Source organism: Aethalodelphis obliquidens, unplaced genomic scaffold (assembly GCF_003676395.1).
Source record: "Aethalodelphis obliquidens isolate GAN/ISIS:26980383/991018 unplaced genomic scaffold, ASM367639v1 scaffold90, whole genome shotgun sequence".
NCBI classification, from domain to species: domain Eukaryota; kingdom Metazoa; phylum Chordata; class Mammalia; order Artiodactyla; family Delphinidae; genus Aethalodelphis; species Aethalodelphis obliquidens.
Window position 1 is genome coordinate 1,625,107 of NW_020838034.1, and position 16,225 is coordinate 1,641,331.

Below are 16,225 nucleotides of genomic sequence, written 5' to 3' on the forward strand. Positions count from 1 at the left end.
TATTATACCACTTAGAGTGTAAGCACCTTACTTGGTCTATTTCCCACCTCCTAGCCTCTGTGCTACTGTTGTCCTGCATTTTATTTCTACATATCCCATAAATCCCACACACATGACTGTTTTTGTTTTAATCCCTCCACTATCATTTAAAGAGAATTTTAAACTAAGAAAATAGTCTCTATATTTACCCATATATTTACCATTTCTGGTGCTCTTCATTCCTTTGTGTAGATGGAGATTTCCATCTGGTATCATTTTTCTTCTGCTTGAAATTTTTTCTTATAGTGCAGGTCTGCTGGTAATGAATTCCTTCAGCTTTTGAATGTCTGAAGCATCTCTATTTCATCTTCAGTTTAGAAAGACATCTCCACTGCATTCTAGGTTGACAGCTTTATCATTTAGTACTTTAAAGACGTTGCTCCGCTGTCTTCAGGCTTGCGTTGTTTCTGACGAGAAGTCTGCTTCTCTTTTTCCTCTTTACTTAACCTGTTTTTTGCACTGGCTGCTCTTAAGATTTCCTGTTCATCACTGATGTTCAGCAGTGATTAAGGCAGATTATGATGTGCTTTCATATTTCTTGTGGGTTTGTTGAGCTTCTTGGATATATGCGTTTATAGTTTTTATCAAAAACACAAAGTCTTGGGCTTCCCTGGTGGCGCAGTGGTTGACAGTCCGCCTGTCGATGCAGGGGACGCGGGTTCGTGCCCTGGTCCAGGAGGATCCCACATGCCGCGGAGCAGCTAGGCCCGTGAGGCCATGGCTGCTGAGCCTGCGCGTCCGGAGCCTGTGCTCTGCAACGGGAGAGGCCACAGCAGTGAGAGGCCCGTGTACTGCAAAACAAACAAACAAAAAAACAAAAAAAACACAAAGTCTTTTGGCCATTATTTCTTCACATATTTTTCTGTCACCCCTCTCCCCACCTTTCTGGTTCTCCAAACAGGTATATATGCTGCTTGATAGTATTCCAGAGCTCACTGATTACTGCTTCTACTACTACTACATCCTCCTCCTCTCCTTCTTTTTCTTCTTCTGTTTTTTCCTCTCTGTGTTTCATTTTAGCTTTCTATTGCTAAGTCTTCAAGTTCACCCAGCTGTTTTCTGCAGTGTCCAATCTGCTTTTAATCCCATCCAGTATATTTTTCATCCCAGGCACTGTAATTTTCAATTCTAGAAGGTCAATTGCTGTCTTACCTTACATCTTTCACATCTATCCTTATCATGTTCCTGTGTTTCTTTATCTTCCCGAACATATGGAATATATTCATAATAGCTATTTAAAATCCTTCGTCTACTAATTCTATCACCTGTGTCATTTCTGGATCTGTTTCGATTGGTTGATTTTTCTCATTTTGGGTCGTATTTTCCTGCTTTTTTTCGTGTGTGGTAGTTATCGGTTGGATGCCAGACCCTGTGAATTTTATGTTGTTTGGTGCTGGCCTTTTTTTTTTAAAATTGCTTTGAATATTTTTGAGCCTTGTTCAGAGACACAGTTAAGTTACTTGGAAATAGATTGATCTTTTAAAACTTGCTTTTAAGTGCCATTTGGCAAGACCGAAACAGCCTTTCATTTAGGGCTAATTTGGTCTGGCCACTGAGACAATACTCTTCTGAGGAGGCTACTTGAGGCCCATGTATCAGCCAGGAACAGGGAAAGTTTAATATAAAGAATTATTGGAACTTCCCTGGTGGTCCAGTGGATAAGAATCCACCTTTCAATGCAGGGGACACTGGTTCGATCCCTGGTTGGGTAGCTAGGATCCCACATGCTGCAGGGCAACTAAGTCTGCGCACCACAGCTACTGAGCCCACATGCTCTGGAGCTCGCACCACAACTAGAGAGAAGCCTGCGCGTGGCAACGAAGAGCCCGTGTGCTGCGATGAAAGATCCCGCGTGCCGCAACTAAGACCTGACACAGCCAAAAATAAATAAATAAATTTTTGTTTTGGTTTGGTTTGGTTTGGTTTTTTTTGCAGTACATGAGCCTCTCACTGCTGCGGCCTCTCCTGCCGCGGAGCACAAGCTCCGGACGCGCAGGCCCAGCGGCCACGGCTCACGGGCCCAGCCGCTCTGTAGCACGTGGGACACTCCCGGACCGGGGCACGAACCCACGTCCCCCGCATCGGCAGGCGGACTCCCAACCACTGCGCCACCAGGGAAGCCCAATAAATTTTTTTTTTTAAAAAAAGAATTATTAACCGTAACAAGAGATTGGTCCGTAAGAGATAAACAGAACTCTAAAGGCATATAGGAATAGCAGATATTCAGCCACTACTTCTAGGGCTGAGAAGGACAAGCCCTCCCCCAGCTGCATCTGAGAAGCTGTGTATGCTACAGAAACCTGTGGAGAGAGCACACCAGAATCCGGAAGGAAAACTTCTTCCTCCTGCAATGTCTCTGCAGCATCCTCCTTTAACAAAGCCTAAAATCATGCCCATAATGTTTAGTGGTGATCATTTTGTACTGTATAGAAATATAAACTCACTGTATTATGTACCAGGAATTAACTTAGTGTTGTAGGTCAATATACTTCAAAAACAAACAAACAAACTCGTAGAAAAAGAGATCAGATTTGTGGTTACCAGAGGTGGGGGTGAGGGGAGGGGGAATTGGATGAAGGCAGTCAAAAGTTACAAACTTCCAGTTATAAGATAAATAAGTCCTAGGGATGTAATGTACAACATGATTAATCTAACTAACACTGCTGTGTGTTATATGTGAAAGTTGTTAAGAGAGTAAATCCTAAGAGTTCTCATCACAAGGAAAAATATTTGTTCTTTTTCTTTTAGTTTGTATCTGTATGAGATGATCGATGTTCACTAAACTTACTGGGGCAATCATTTCATAATGTACGTAAGTCAAATCATTATGCTGTACACCTTAAACTTATACAGTGCTGTATGTCAATTATATCTCAATAAAACAGGAAGAAAAAATAATTTTAAAATAACAAAAATATTTAAAGAGCTCATCTCCATTTTCACAGAGCAGGCAATGAGGAATCAATTTTTTTAAATTTTATTTATTTATTTTTGGCTGTGTTGGGTCTTCATTACTGTGCACGGGCTTTCTCTAGTTGCAGCGAGCAGAGGCTACTCTTCGTGGTGGTGCACGGGCTTCTCATTGAGGTGGTTTCTCTTGTTGCGGAGCATGGGCTGTAGGCGTGCAGGCTTCAGTAGTTGTGGCACACGGGCTCAGTAGTTGTGGCTCGCGGGCTCTAGAGCACAGGCTCAACAGTTGTGGCGCACGGGCTTAGTTGCTCTGCAGCATGTGTGATCTTCCCGGACCAGGGCTCGAACCCATGTCCGCTGCATCGGCAGGCGGATTCTTAATCACAGCGCCATCAAGGAAGCCGCTGAGGAATCAATTTAGAGCTGAGAGGCAATAAATTAATAACCGGCACAGAGTGATAACTGTTAGGAGGTCTTTCTACTTTGGTTGGTGAGACTATAACTGAGCAGGACCCTCTGGGGCCTTCCCAGGACAGACCCCCACCATGTCCTCCACCTGCCTCTTGTTTGTAGAAAAACTTCAGACTCCTAGGCCTTCTCCGAGTTCCAAAGAATAAATTTAATCAGAGAAGTGAGGAAATGTAGAAACAAAGGAAAACAGTCAAGTAAGACAAAATAATAATAGTTTAACCATTAAATAAAATCAAGGACTTTTAGTTCCTCCTCAAGGGCTACAGACAATACTCTGAGCCATACCCTTTCAGCTGTTTTGTAGATAATGAAACGCCCACAGGTGGAAGAAGTTAATTGTATGCTGCCCCAGACTGGTTGGAACCAGAAGGTTGATGATGTTGACTCTGGATTACCTCACCACCAACCAATCAGAAGAATGTCCACCAGCTGATCACATATCCTACAACCCCCCCTCCCTCACCCTGTCTTTGAAAACCTTTCTCTGAATGCCACCCAGGAGTTCAGGTCTTTTAAGAACTTGCTGCCTGGACTCCTTGCTTGGCACCCTGCAATAAAAACTCCACCCTCCTTCACCACAACTTGGTGTCAATAGATTGGCTTTACTTCGACCAGGCAAGCAGACCCAAGTTTGGTTTGGTAACAGGAACACAAAGTATTCCTGGAGTTGTCTAAGCTCTGAGGAATGCCTCCTTTCCTATGGTTCTTCCCCTACATGTGTACACTGCTCAGCACACAACTGAACACCTGGAGGGGACGCTCTGCAGATCTCCAGAATTCTCTCTCCATGCAGCTCTCTCCTCTTCAGTGCCCTGACCTGTGAACTGCCCACCTCGGCCTCCCCAGACCCCCAGCTCCCTCTCCTCAACTCCGGGAGATCACCAGGCTCAGCCTGGGTGACCCTCTCTACATCACTGCCTGGAAATTCTCTTCAGGCAGTAATCTTGGGAAATCTTAGAGCTCACTTTGTTTTTTTCCTCCCTCTCAGGGATCACTGTTCTGTTCTGCCTGTTGTCCAATGTCTGAATATCATTGTTTCATAGAGTCTGTCCATTTGTTTAGTTGTTTAATGCAGGAGGGTAGAGGATGGTCCCTATTACTCCATCATGGACGGAATTAGAAGTTGGCCTACGATTGGAAGAGACTTTCCTGCAAACATGACTTTGTTTGCTTTTTAAAAAGCCCTTGGGACTTCCATGGTGGTGCAGTGGTTAAGAATCCGCCTGCCAATGCAGGGGACACGGATTTGAGCCCTGGTCTGGGAAGATCCCACGTGCCGCGAAGCTACTGAGCCTGCATGCCACAACTACTGAGACTGCGTGCCACAACTACTGAAGCCTGTGTGTCTAGAGCCCATACTCTGCAACGAGGGAAGATACCGCAATGAGAAACCCGCGCACCACAACAAAGAGTAGCCCCCACTTGACGCAACTAGAGGAAGCCCATGCGCAGCAATGAAGACCCAATGCAGCCAAAAATAAATAATTAATTAATTTTTTAAAAAAAGACCTGTTGGGTCTTCTTCAGTCTTTTAACCCCTTCTGGCTGCAATAACTAGCATAAACACTCCATTATCCATATCACATTCCATTATATCCCTCTATTGAAAAGGGGAAGGCTTTATATTGTAATGTATATGCCACCCCCTTTTAATTGTATATAATTAATTTTGTTTTATCACAGGAATGCATTACATAGTTTAGAAAGTCAAATAGGACTAAATAACTTCGATGAAAAACAATAACCCCTGCCACACCCTTCCCCAACTCCCAATCCCCATTCCCAGAGGCAACCACACTCAAACTTTCTAGTTGCTTCTTTTGATATTTACCTTCATATTTCTAAACAATCTGATTTAGCTGGTACTGCAGTTGTTATTTCTTTCTTTCTTATTTTTTTTATTTTAGACTTTATCTATGACTTCCTCTTATGGAAGGTATTTAGTTCTCTATGTTCTGCCCCTCAATGCACAAACACACACACTTTGCTTCTACCTTCCCAATATAGTCAAATCCAAATTTTTGGTAAATTCAATATTTAGCATGTAGATAGTTATGAAACTGTAATAATTATTCAGAATTGAGCCTTGTAATATACTATGATCCATTCTAGAATTTTCTTCAAAAACTTATTTTCTTTGTAGTTAATAATTATCTGGAAAGACCAACAACCCAATAGAGAAATGGCCAAAGAACATGAATATTTCACAGAAAAGAAAGGCAAATGGCTCTTAAATGTTTAAAGAGGGCTTCCGTGGTGGTGCAGTGGTTGAGAGTCCGCCTGCCGATGCAGGGGACACGGGTTCGTGCCCCGGTCCGGGAAGATGCCACATGCCGCAGAGCGGCTGGGCCCGTGAGCCATGGCCGCTGAGCCTGCGCGTCTGGAGCCTGTGCTCCGCGACGGGAGAGGCCGCGACAGTGAGAGGCCCCCGTACCGGGAAAAAAAAAAAAAAAAAAAAAAAACTATATTGAGGTAGCATTTCTCATTTATCAGCTTGGCAAAAATCCAAAACTTTATAACACAGTCTGTTGATGAGGCTTCAGGGAACAGGCGTTTTCATATATTGCCAGTGGGAAGGCAAAACAGTGTAACTCACATGGAGCGGGATTTGGAGATATCAAGCAAAATTACAAATGCATTTACACTTTCACCCAGGAGTCTCACTTCAGGAAATTGGTCCTGCAGCTATATCTGCAGACATTTGAAACAAAGTATGTATACAGTTACTCACGGTGGCATTCATTTACAACAGTAAAGTATTGGGGAAAAAAGTGTCTTTCTATAGAGAACTGGTCTAATAAATTACTGTACATCCACACAGTGGAGCACTAAGCCACTTGATAAAAGAATGAGGAAACTCTCCGTGGAAAGATCTCCAGGATATAATGGAAAACGAAAACAGCAAAGTGTAGAACAATGTATATAGAATATTTAAAAAAATAAGATAGTATATTCATATTTACTCATACCTTATGGAAAAAACCCTGGAACATGACAATGTGAATATAATTAACACTACTGAACTGTACACTTAAAAATGATTATGATGTGGGACTTCCCTGGAGGTCCAGTGGTTAAGACTCTGCGCTTCCGTGCAGGGGGTATGGGTTCGATCCCTGGTTGGGGAACTAGGATCCCACATGCGGTGCAGTGTGGCCAAAAAAAAAAGATGATGGTGGTAAATTTTGTTATGTCTTTTTTACCACAACTTAAAAAAAAAAAAAATCATTGGAAGTGTCCATAAGAAACTAACATAATATGGTTGCCTATTTGGGAGGAGACAGGGTACGTGGAGTCAGTTATTTTGATTTTTATATCATTTTGATTTTTCAACCATGTGAATGTATTACCAATTCAAAAATGAATTTAAAATGAAAATATTTCCTGGACTATTTTATTTATTTGTTTTCTTTTCCTGATTACTAATTTATCCCCAAACTCTCTGATCGATCCTTCCTCTCAATGTGGTCAAACTCATCAATAGCTTGGCAGTGCCCTTTTTCTTGGAGACAGTCTTCCAGGAGTCATTCACTCCTTTGCTCTAATCTGGGTTGGTTGGTCTTTAGTTCTCTAGCACAGCTGCCACCTTGGAGCTCCTCTTCATCAACAGTCTGGGAATTCCCTTCCCCTTTATCCTGTGTTAGAGCCCTGTTTCCTGGATCCCATGTCCCATCCTCTCTGTGTTTACTTCTCCTTTGTGGACATATTTCCAAGAACTTCCTGAGAAACATTTGCTTTCTTTTGTGTGTTTGAGTGACTTGTAATGCTCTTTATCCTAACCCCATCCTTCATTGCTAGTTTGGTTGGGGTAGAATCATAGGTTGGAAAGCGTTTTCCCTCAGGACATCAAGGCCTCCTAGTTTCTAGCGTTGCTACTGAGAAGTCTAAGACTAAACCCATTCCTGATCCTTTGTGTGAATGCAAATCTTTATCACTCTCATTCTAAAATTTTGGTTCTTAGAAAGTTTCTAGTATCATTTCTTTTCTTTTTTTTTTTTTTTAATCTTATTTTATTTTTGGCTGCACTGGGTCTTCATTGCTGCACACGAGGCTTTCTCTAGTTGCAGTGAGAGGGGACTACTCTTCCTTGCCATGCCCGGGTGGCTTCTCTAGTTGCGGAGCACAGACTCTAGGTGCACAATCTTCAGTAGTTGTCGCTCGCGGGTTCCAGAGTGCAGACTCAGTAGTTGTGGCACTCAGGCTCAGTAGTTGTGGCACATGGGGTTAGTTGCTCTGCGGTATGTGGGATCTTCCCAGACCAGGGCTCAAACCCATGTCCCCTGCATTGGCAGGCGGATTCTCAACAACTGCGCCACCAGGGAAGCCCTCTAGTATTATTTATTTGATAATTTCCTCCCATCTCCTTTCTCGTATTAGTTGGATGTTCAGTCTCCTGGGTTGTTTTTCTAATTTTTATATTTCCTCCCCTATTCCCCAACACTTTGTTTTCTTCTGCTTTCTTAGAGATTTCCTCAGCTAAACTATTCATTCCTTTGGTTAATTGTTTTTACTAACGTATGTCTAATTTCTGATTAATTAAATGTCTAATTGCTTTTTTTTGTTTTTTTTGTCTAATTGCTTTTTAACATAATCTTTTTATTTCATGAATCCTCTTACCTCTCTAAAAATATCAGTTACCATTTTTTTAAAAGATTTCTTCTACTCCCTGCATTATTCCTATTTTCTTTGTGATTTCTTTTTCTCTGTGTGCTTTATCTCTGTCTTTTTCCCATTGGAGCCTTCCTCAAATGCCTGCGGAGGGCTTCCCTGGTGGCGCAGCAGTTGAGAGTCCGCCTGCCGATGCAGGGGACGCAGGTTCGTGCCCCGGTCTGGGAGGATCCCACATGCCGCGGAGCAGCTGGGCCTGTGAGCCATGGCCGCTGAGCCTGTGCGTCCGGAGCCTGTGCTCCACAACAGTGAGAGGCCCGCGTACCGCGAAAAAAAAAAAAAAAAATGCCTGCTGACCCTTGGCTATCCATTCATACTTCAGCATGAGGCACAGAAAAAGCTGTTGGGTAGCTATATGTACAAGCTGGGTTTGTGACTGTACTCCGATAGCATACTAGCTCTTCAAGGCAAAGATCTACCTCAGTTTTCTTTACAGATAGAGCCCAAGCACCTAGAATATTGTCTGGCACATAGTAGATGCTCAACAAATATTTGTGGAAGGAAGGAAGGGAGGAAGAAACAGAGGGAAAATTGGAAGGAGTGAAGGTTGGAAGAAGGGAAGGAAAAAAAGGATATCTAGAGGCTTTCTCATCTTTTCTAAAGGTTAACCTTTCCTTTGGGACCATTCTCTGGCACTTTTTCTAGAAAAGAGTCCTCTCATCTTGTTTCTGGGAGTGCAGCCCTAGCTTTCAGGAAGCAGGTAGGGAAGGGGGCAGGAATTTCATCATTCAGCACACAGACTATTTTTATCCATATACTCCTTTTACCTATTTTTGCCTGGTGTTCCTGAGGCTAGATTATTTTTTCAAATCCTGCTATCTTCCCGGCATTATTCTCTACATTATTCTCTGCCCCATGAAGCTTAAAATCTACTGGGAAGAAACAGAAAATAAACAGAAAATAATATATACATATTTAATAAATACATAATATCTATTTTAAATATAAATATATATATATGTATGAATATAAATGTCAGGTAATGACAAGTGCTATGAGGAAAAGTAAAGCAAAATAAGAAGGTGAAGAGGGGACAGTTTGGCAACGAGGATGGGATGGTTGGGACTTCCAGCTTGCTCCAGAGACTGAAGCTGAGACCTCAGGACCACTGATGAAGCTGGCAAGGCTTCAGATGGAGTGGGAATAGCAATCATGCATGTTCACCTTGTATTCGTCCAGTGGAGTCTTCTCTTTACCAGTGATAATAAGCATGGTGACCTGGGATGCCATAGTTTGAAGATAAGAGAATCGCAAGATAAAGGAAGTTCCAAATCTTCACTTGGAGGAGAGCCACCTGCCAATCAGATGTCTGTTTTGGACTTTATATGAGTAAGAAATAAACATCTTTTGTAATATGTCAAAAAAAAAGAAGATGACGAGGAACACGAGTGCATGGGTGTGACCTTCCTCGTGCAAGTTCTTGCGAGCTGGAGTCATCAGAAAAGACCTCTCAATGCAGGCGACATGTGACTGACTAAGTGTGTATCTTGGGGGAAAGTTTTCCAGCCTGACATTCAAAGTGCAAATTCTCTGAGGCTAAAGCAAGCTGGGGAGGTCAAAGAGCACCAAGAAGGCCGGTGTGGCTGGACAGTGGTAAGTAAGGAGAAAAATGGTTTGAGATAAGGTGGGGGAGGGAGCCTGGGGCCAGATAATGAAGGGCTTGGTAGATCACAGGGAGCACCTGAATTCCATTGTGTGACTGGGAGCCACTGGAGGGTTTGGCCAGGGGAGCCCAGGAGAAAACTTAACGCTTACAAGGATCTCTTGGTTATCTTGTAAAGCATAGGATTATAGGGGTGAGAGTGGACGCTGGGAGACCGGAGCGAAGGCTGCTGTCTAGATCCAGGTGAGGGGAGGTGATGGTGGCTCGGCCCAAGTGGTCGAGGTGGAGGTGGTAAGCCGGGGTCAGCTTCAGGATGTACCGGAAGGCAGACCTGACAAGATGTGATGAGGACTGGATGACGGTTGAGAGATAGGACGGTCAAGGATGACTCCCATTTTGCTCTGTTTTGGTTTGGTTTTTCTTGGCAATTAGGTGGTACCATTTGCTGAGGTGGGAGTCACTAGGGGGAGGAATGGGTTTGGGGGTGGAAATCAAGAGTGCATTTTGGCCATCCCCAGAGTGTGGGATGCCAATTAGACTTCCTGGTGGAGATGTCACATAAGCAGTAGATCTGTGAGTGTAAAGTTTAGGGTGAGGGATGGGTTAGATATAAATGTGTGAGTCGGGATTCCCTGGCGATCCAGTGGTTAGGACTCTGCGCTTTCACTGCCGGGGGCCCGGGGGTTCAATCCCTGGTCTGGGAACTAAGATCTCACAAGGCACAGTGCACGTGTGAGCCGGGAGCCTGATGAGATTTCTTAGGGAGTTCATTCACTCAGGGCACTGGGGAGGTTTCCTATGGGGTAGGGTTTACAGGGGGTGTAATTGCTTCACTTCTGGGGATCCAGGAAAGACCTGGGGACCTAACTGCCCCAGACCCCCCTTTCCTAACCCCATCTCCGTTTCCAGCCCTGGGCCAGATCCTTCCTTGAGAGATGCCCTACTCTTCCAAAATCCTTTGGCAAGAGTCCATTCTGCAGGCACCCACCTTAGAGCTTCTTCCTTTCTCAAAAAATCAGTTCCCACTCCCCGACCTGCTGCCCACCTTCCGAAATGTGTTAAACCTCTCATCTTTGGAGGAGCTATATTATTATTATATAACGATTCACAGTCATTCTAGTGTGGTTTTAAGAAATAGACATGTGTGATGAACCCCTCCTGTTTCCCCAAGTCTCTTAAAGGGTAGAATTTGCGCATCAGCACGGAAAAAGCTGAGGATCCAAAGTCAGACAGACCTGAGTTCAGGTCCCAGCTCCACGATTTTCAGGCTTGCAAGCCTGGAAAGGCTTTTAAACCCCTCCATCCCCACTCTGGGATGCAGATGATACCTACTCCTCGGTTATCATTAGGAGAGGCTAGTTCCTTCGCTCTCCCCACCCCCTTATAAAACCAACTCCTCAGAATTCATATAAACTAGAATGGGAATAAACATAGAAAAAGGGGTAATGAGAAAAAAGAGGCAGCCCGCCTATGGGGTGAAGATCCGCCCCCTAGCTCAGGTATATTCACAGCTATAACCATTCATGCTCATCAGTCACTTCCTTCTATCCTGGGAACGAAATGTGCTTGGCCGTGATGCATTTGTCTAACTTCGAAGCACAAGCAAGGAAGTAACATTAATATGGTAATTGAGGTCCAAACCACAGAAGGAGCTGCATTTCCATTTGGTGATCATAAACCTATCTACCGCTCACCCACACTCCCAGATCCTCTGCACCTGGGAGAAGAAAACCCATGGAGATTGGGTATCGGAAATGGCTGCTTAGTTATGCTTAACACCTTTTCCAAAAAGGACCATAGCTTCCTACAGTTGCTTCTCAAGCTTAAACCAAAAAACTCCCAGAGGAGTATGGATGTCCTCGGTCCTGGCCAGCCCCAGCTCTCTACCACATGCCACGTATACACTGTGCATCTCACACATGCTCTATCACAGGCGGTGTCAGAGAGGACTTTGCTCAGGAATGAGTTTCACAGTACTGCAAGGAACAATGCTAGAGTTACACACTAAAGCAAACAGCACTTTAGAAATTTCTAGAAGTTTAGAAACTTCCTTGTTCTTGTGTGAAAACCCATGTCTTTGCCATAATGTTTTTTTTTTTAAATTTTTATTTATGTATTTTTGGCTGTGTTGGGTCTTCGTTTCTGTGCGAGGGCTTTCTCTAGTTGCGGCGAGCGGTGGGCCACTCTTCATCGCGGTGCGCGGGCCTCTCACTGTCGCAGCCTCTCCCGTTGCGGAGCACAGGCTCCAGACGCGCAGACTCAGTAGTTGTGGCGCACGGGCCCAGTTGCTCCGCGGCACGTGGGATCTTCCCAGACCAGGGCTCGAACCCGTGTCCCCTGCATTGGCAGGTGGATTCTTAACCACTGCGCCACCAGGGAAGCCCGGCCATAATGTTTTTAGGACTCAGGAAACAGGTCGTAACCCCTCCGTCCCCGCATCAATTCTGATAGTGGTGCTTCTCCTTTGGAGCAGCACTCTCCGTAACAATAAACGTGGGCAGCTGCCACTGTGGGCCGGGCACTGACAGAGACCTAGGAAGCAGAAGTGTGGGGTTTGGGTTCAGTCCTGCACACTTGGGCCTGAAGGATGATACCACTGTGTACCCGCTGGGCTGTATTGATGTTCCTCGGGCCTCTGAGGACACTAATTCCAGCCATGTAGGGTTAGTGTGAGGGCTAACATGGCAGGTTGTGTAACCCTACATGCCTGGTGCACCATAGATGCGCAACAAGTGATCATTATTATTAGTGATAAGTAAAAGTGGTACTGTTTCCTGGATGTCAAGGAAGTGTCCAAGTCATGAAGGGTTACAAGAGTTCAGAGGGTGGAGCTTACTAAATTGACCCAGGAGGCTTCACAAAGGAAAATGCACCTTGACACACAGTTGTCAGATAAACTACAGAACGCCCAGTTGAATTGGAATTCCAGGTAAGCAACGAATACTTTTTTAGCATACATATGTTCCAAATATTCCATAGGACATACTTATACTAAAATATTCTTCATTGCTTATGTGGACAGAAATTCTGATTAAATTGGGCATGCCCCATTTTTATCTGCTAGATCTGGTAAGCCTAATCTGGAAGAAAGGGTAGCACAGACAGGCTGGGAGAAGAGGATGGGGGACCCCCACAAGCTAAGTGGAGGAACTACCACACATATGCGCTTACATCTGTCAGGCGCTGTGTTGGGCAATTTACAAGAGTATCCCAAACCCTTGTAAGGTATTTATTATTCCTTACATTCTGCAGATGAGGGAACTGAGACTCAAGACCACTTAAATCCCCACCCCACCCCCCACCCCCAGCTGCCTGGCTCCTAAGCCCCTGTCTCTTCCCAGGCACCACATCTTCCCCGGGGGCAGCCAGGAAGCAAAGGAAAAAAAGCGTGAATACCCACCTTCATGAGAGAGCCCAGCCCCGGCATCTGTTCCAGTTCTGTTCCAAGACAGCCTCACTACTGAACACCAAGGAGCCTTCATCTTTTGCTTTTTGTAATTTTTTTTTTTTTGAGAGCTGAATACAACAGCTAGACTTATAGATTGCCACTCCCTTTAACATTTCTATTTAATCAGGCTACATTTGGGGTGCCTTTCCATTATTCACACTAATCAAGTGTTTTTTCCATACCCAGTTTTGAGCTCCCCGTTATCCATCTCAGAAACCACTACAGGGAATGGTGCCCAGTTGCCAGAGTGTCACCATCCCTCATCACTCAGATGCCAGGAAATTTCATAATAAAGACAAACTTACCACAGGCCATCTTGCCCTCCCACAAAAGCTGTCCCCAAACAAAGGGTTTCCTAACAAGATAAACATTATGTATCAGAACTACAATAACATAATACCACATTTTCTTCAAATTAGATTTTGAATTCCACCAATTCCAAATCAGCGCACTCAACACTCTAAATGAGGCAAACTTCAAAGAGTAGGAAATAAAAATATCTTAAAGTGTGATGGCTTTTACCAAATTAGGTCTGTGCCAATGCAGAGCCTTTATTTTCTGCAAAGTAACCCTCTTTAAAAAAACAAAAACAGAAACACAGTTTAATTCAGCAAACATTGACTGAGAGCCCACTCTGGGCACAGAGCTGCAGGGAAGACGTTGAGAGCCAAGTCGGTTCTGGTCCTCAAAGGATGTGTGACGGGAGCGGACACTTATTCAGCTAAATTTCAGAAAGGAAGGAACAAAGTAAACATTGTAAAAGACAAAATGTCATGGGGGCCCAGAAGAGGGAGTGATTAATTCGCACTGTGGGGAGGTGGTACTGAGCCAGCTGGGAAGGATGACTAGGGTTTTGACAGCTGGTGAAGGCATCCAGGCAGAGGGAACAGCTCAAGCAAAGGTAGAAGGCCGTGATGTGCGGGAGTACTAATCATCATCATCTAATTGATCAAAATGTGTATTGCGACATTCTAATTATTATATGTTGCCAAATATTATCCCACCTACTTTCTTTAGAAGTAAAAATCACATACCTGCATGATTACCCCTATAGGCCTTTAACTAATGATGTATAAGTATGGTGGTTTTTAAAAAGATGCTAATTTCCCAGACTAAACCACCTTCCCAGGTCCCACGGCCCTTTACACGCATTCCAACACGAGGAACACACACCCTGACCAACAACAGACTCCTTTCTTGCCCCTGATTCTCGTAGGCTCCTTGGCCATCACTACTTGTAGACTCCCTCATTAACACATACTCCAGGCCACACATGCACACATATTACCAAGTCCCCGTACGCAGTGCTAGACAGGAAACACATTTGGAGGACTTTAAACAATTTTAAAATGTGCCTTCAAATTTTACAACTTGCTGTACTTGCCCGAGGGAGGAACCAAGCCCCTTGTATAAATATCACCCCAAACAGGCCTGCTCTACCTCCCACCCAGCTCAGGGATCTTGGCTTTTCTGTGTGAGGCTCAGGGTGGGTTTGGGGGTTTTGTTTATTTTGATTTTGGGTTTTTTTTTTTCATTTCCTCTGTGTCTACTGTGGTCACCGGCTTTTTCAGTCATGTTTATTTTATAGGCATTCCCGGTAGCCAGTGGGAGAGAAGGAACAGTCCTTGCTCCTCAGAGCAGCAGCCACACAAGCAGCCCAGGACAAAACCATTTATCAGGCTCCAGGTGGACCTATGAGGAAACTTCTCAAGGACGTAGTTTCCTGCCATGAATTGGACAGTTCCTAGAGCGAGCCTGGCTGTGGGCAAAGGAAAGGACCTCATAGCAGGGACTGGGGCACCCAGAGGATGCTGGCCGAGACGGGCCCCTCTCAGTGCCCCAGCCCCTGGCCCAGCGCCTTTACCCACAGGGGACCCTCAGGAAGCCACCCCAGCTGCTTCATCCACTGTCCCTGTCACTGGTTCACAAACTGGGGTCTCCAGTTAACCTTTGCTGGTGTTTGTTAGCTATCTTTTTTTTGTATCGCCTTTAGAGAAGTATAGTTTGCACACAATAATATTCACACATTTTAAGTGTATAGGTTGATGATGATTTTCTCGACAAAGGTATTCACCCCTGTAATTACCACCCCTGTCAAGATAAAGAACATTGCCATCTCCCAAGAGAGTTCCTTCACGCCCCCTTCCAGCCAGTACCCCCGTCCCCACCCCCACCCCCTATCCCAGGCAACCACTGAGCTGCTTTCTGTCCCTGGAGATTAGAGCTACTGGTCCTAAAATCAATGAAACTCTTCTGGCGGGGCATTGTCGCTGGCTGGTACCCTGCCCTTCTCCACTCCTACAGAGGACCCAGGTGCTTCAAATGACATATGGGGATTTTTTTCTTTTCTTTTTCTTTTTTGGAAGAAGAAAGAGGAGAGAGTTCTGCTGAAACAGGAGTCTGGGAAGAGATGGGGACTAAGCAGTGGGGGAGGTCTTGGGTCTGTCCTTAGCCGGGTAGAAGGGTGGGGGCAGAAGGCGGATAACTGGCTTTGATAAGGGCCTTGGGGCCTCAGGGCTGATTTGGGCCTTTGGTGACTGAGCACAGCCCAGAGATGGAGAGACGGCCCACTCCCAGCCTGCCTTGCCAGGGGCCCGGCTCTGAATCTGCCGCTGTGTCCTCGGCCCCTCACCATTATCCTTGTCTGTCCTTGCCTGGGCAAGGCGGGTCTCTTTGCCCAAGCTTTCTGCTGGGGACTCAGCTGGGCTGCTGTGGCAGGAGGGGCTGAGGCAGGTCGCTCAACGGAGCCTTGTGTGTGCACTGGGGTTGGCAATCACCAGGCAGCCAGGAGAGAACACCTCACAGGAGTGCCCTTGCCGGAGGGGCTGTGGAAGCTCCCCAAAGGCTCCGTGGCAAAGCTGTCATCCTCAGAGAGGACTAGAGGTCCCAGTACAGTACAGCAAGGTGGCGAATACGCACACCCATCCTCAGCCCAGCCCCGGGGGGGAAGCCTGTCAGGCCTCATAGAGAGAAGCAGCTGCAAATGAAAACTGAAGAGCTGACTCACCAAAGCACATGGAGACACCAGTGGCCTTTCTCAGGGACCTTTCTCCCCTCCTCCGACCGAGGTCACACAGGAGAGGAGA

General features: G+C 45.2%; 1 protein-coding gene across 2 annotated transcripts in view; it reads left to right on the plus strand.

Moving 5' to 3' along the window:
• The window catches only part of EFNA3 (ephrin A3), a 29,970-nt gene extending 15,833 nt beyond the window's left edge, over window positions 1-14,137 (plus strand). For both annotated transcript variants that reach the window (XR_003430390.1, XR_003430391.1), the window contains one exon: window positions 13,033-14,137. The gene's annotated coding sequence lies outside the window, so the exon portion shown is untranslated. The remainder of the gene's footprint in view (window positions 1-13,032) is intronic.
• Window positions 14,138-16,225: the final 2,088 nt, after the last annotated feature.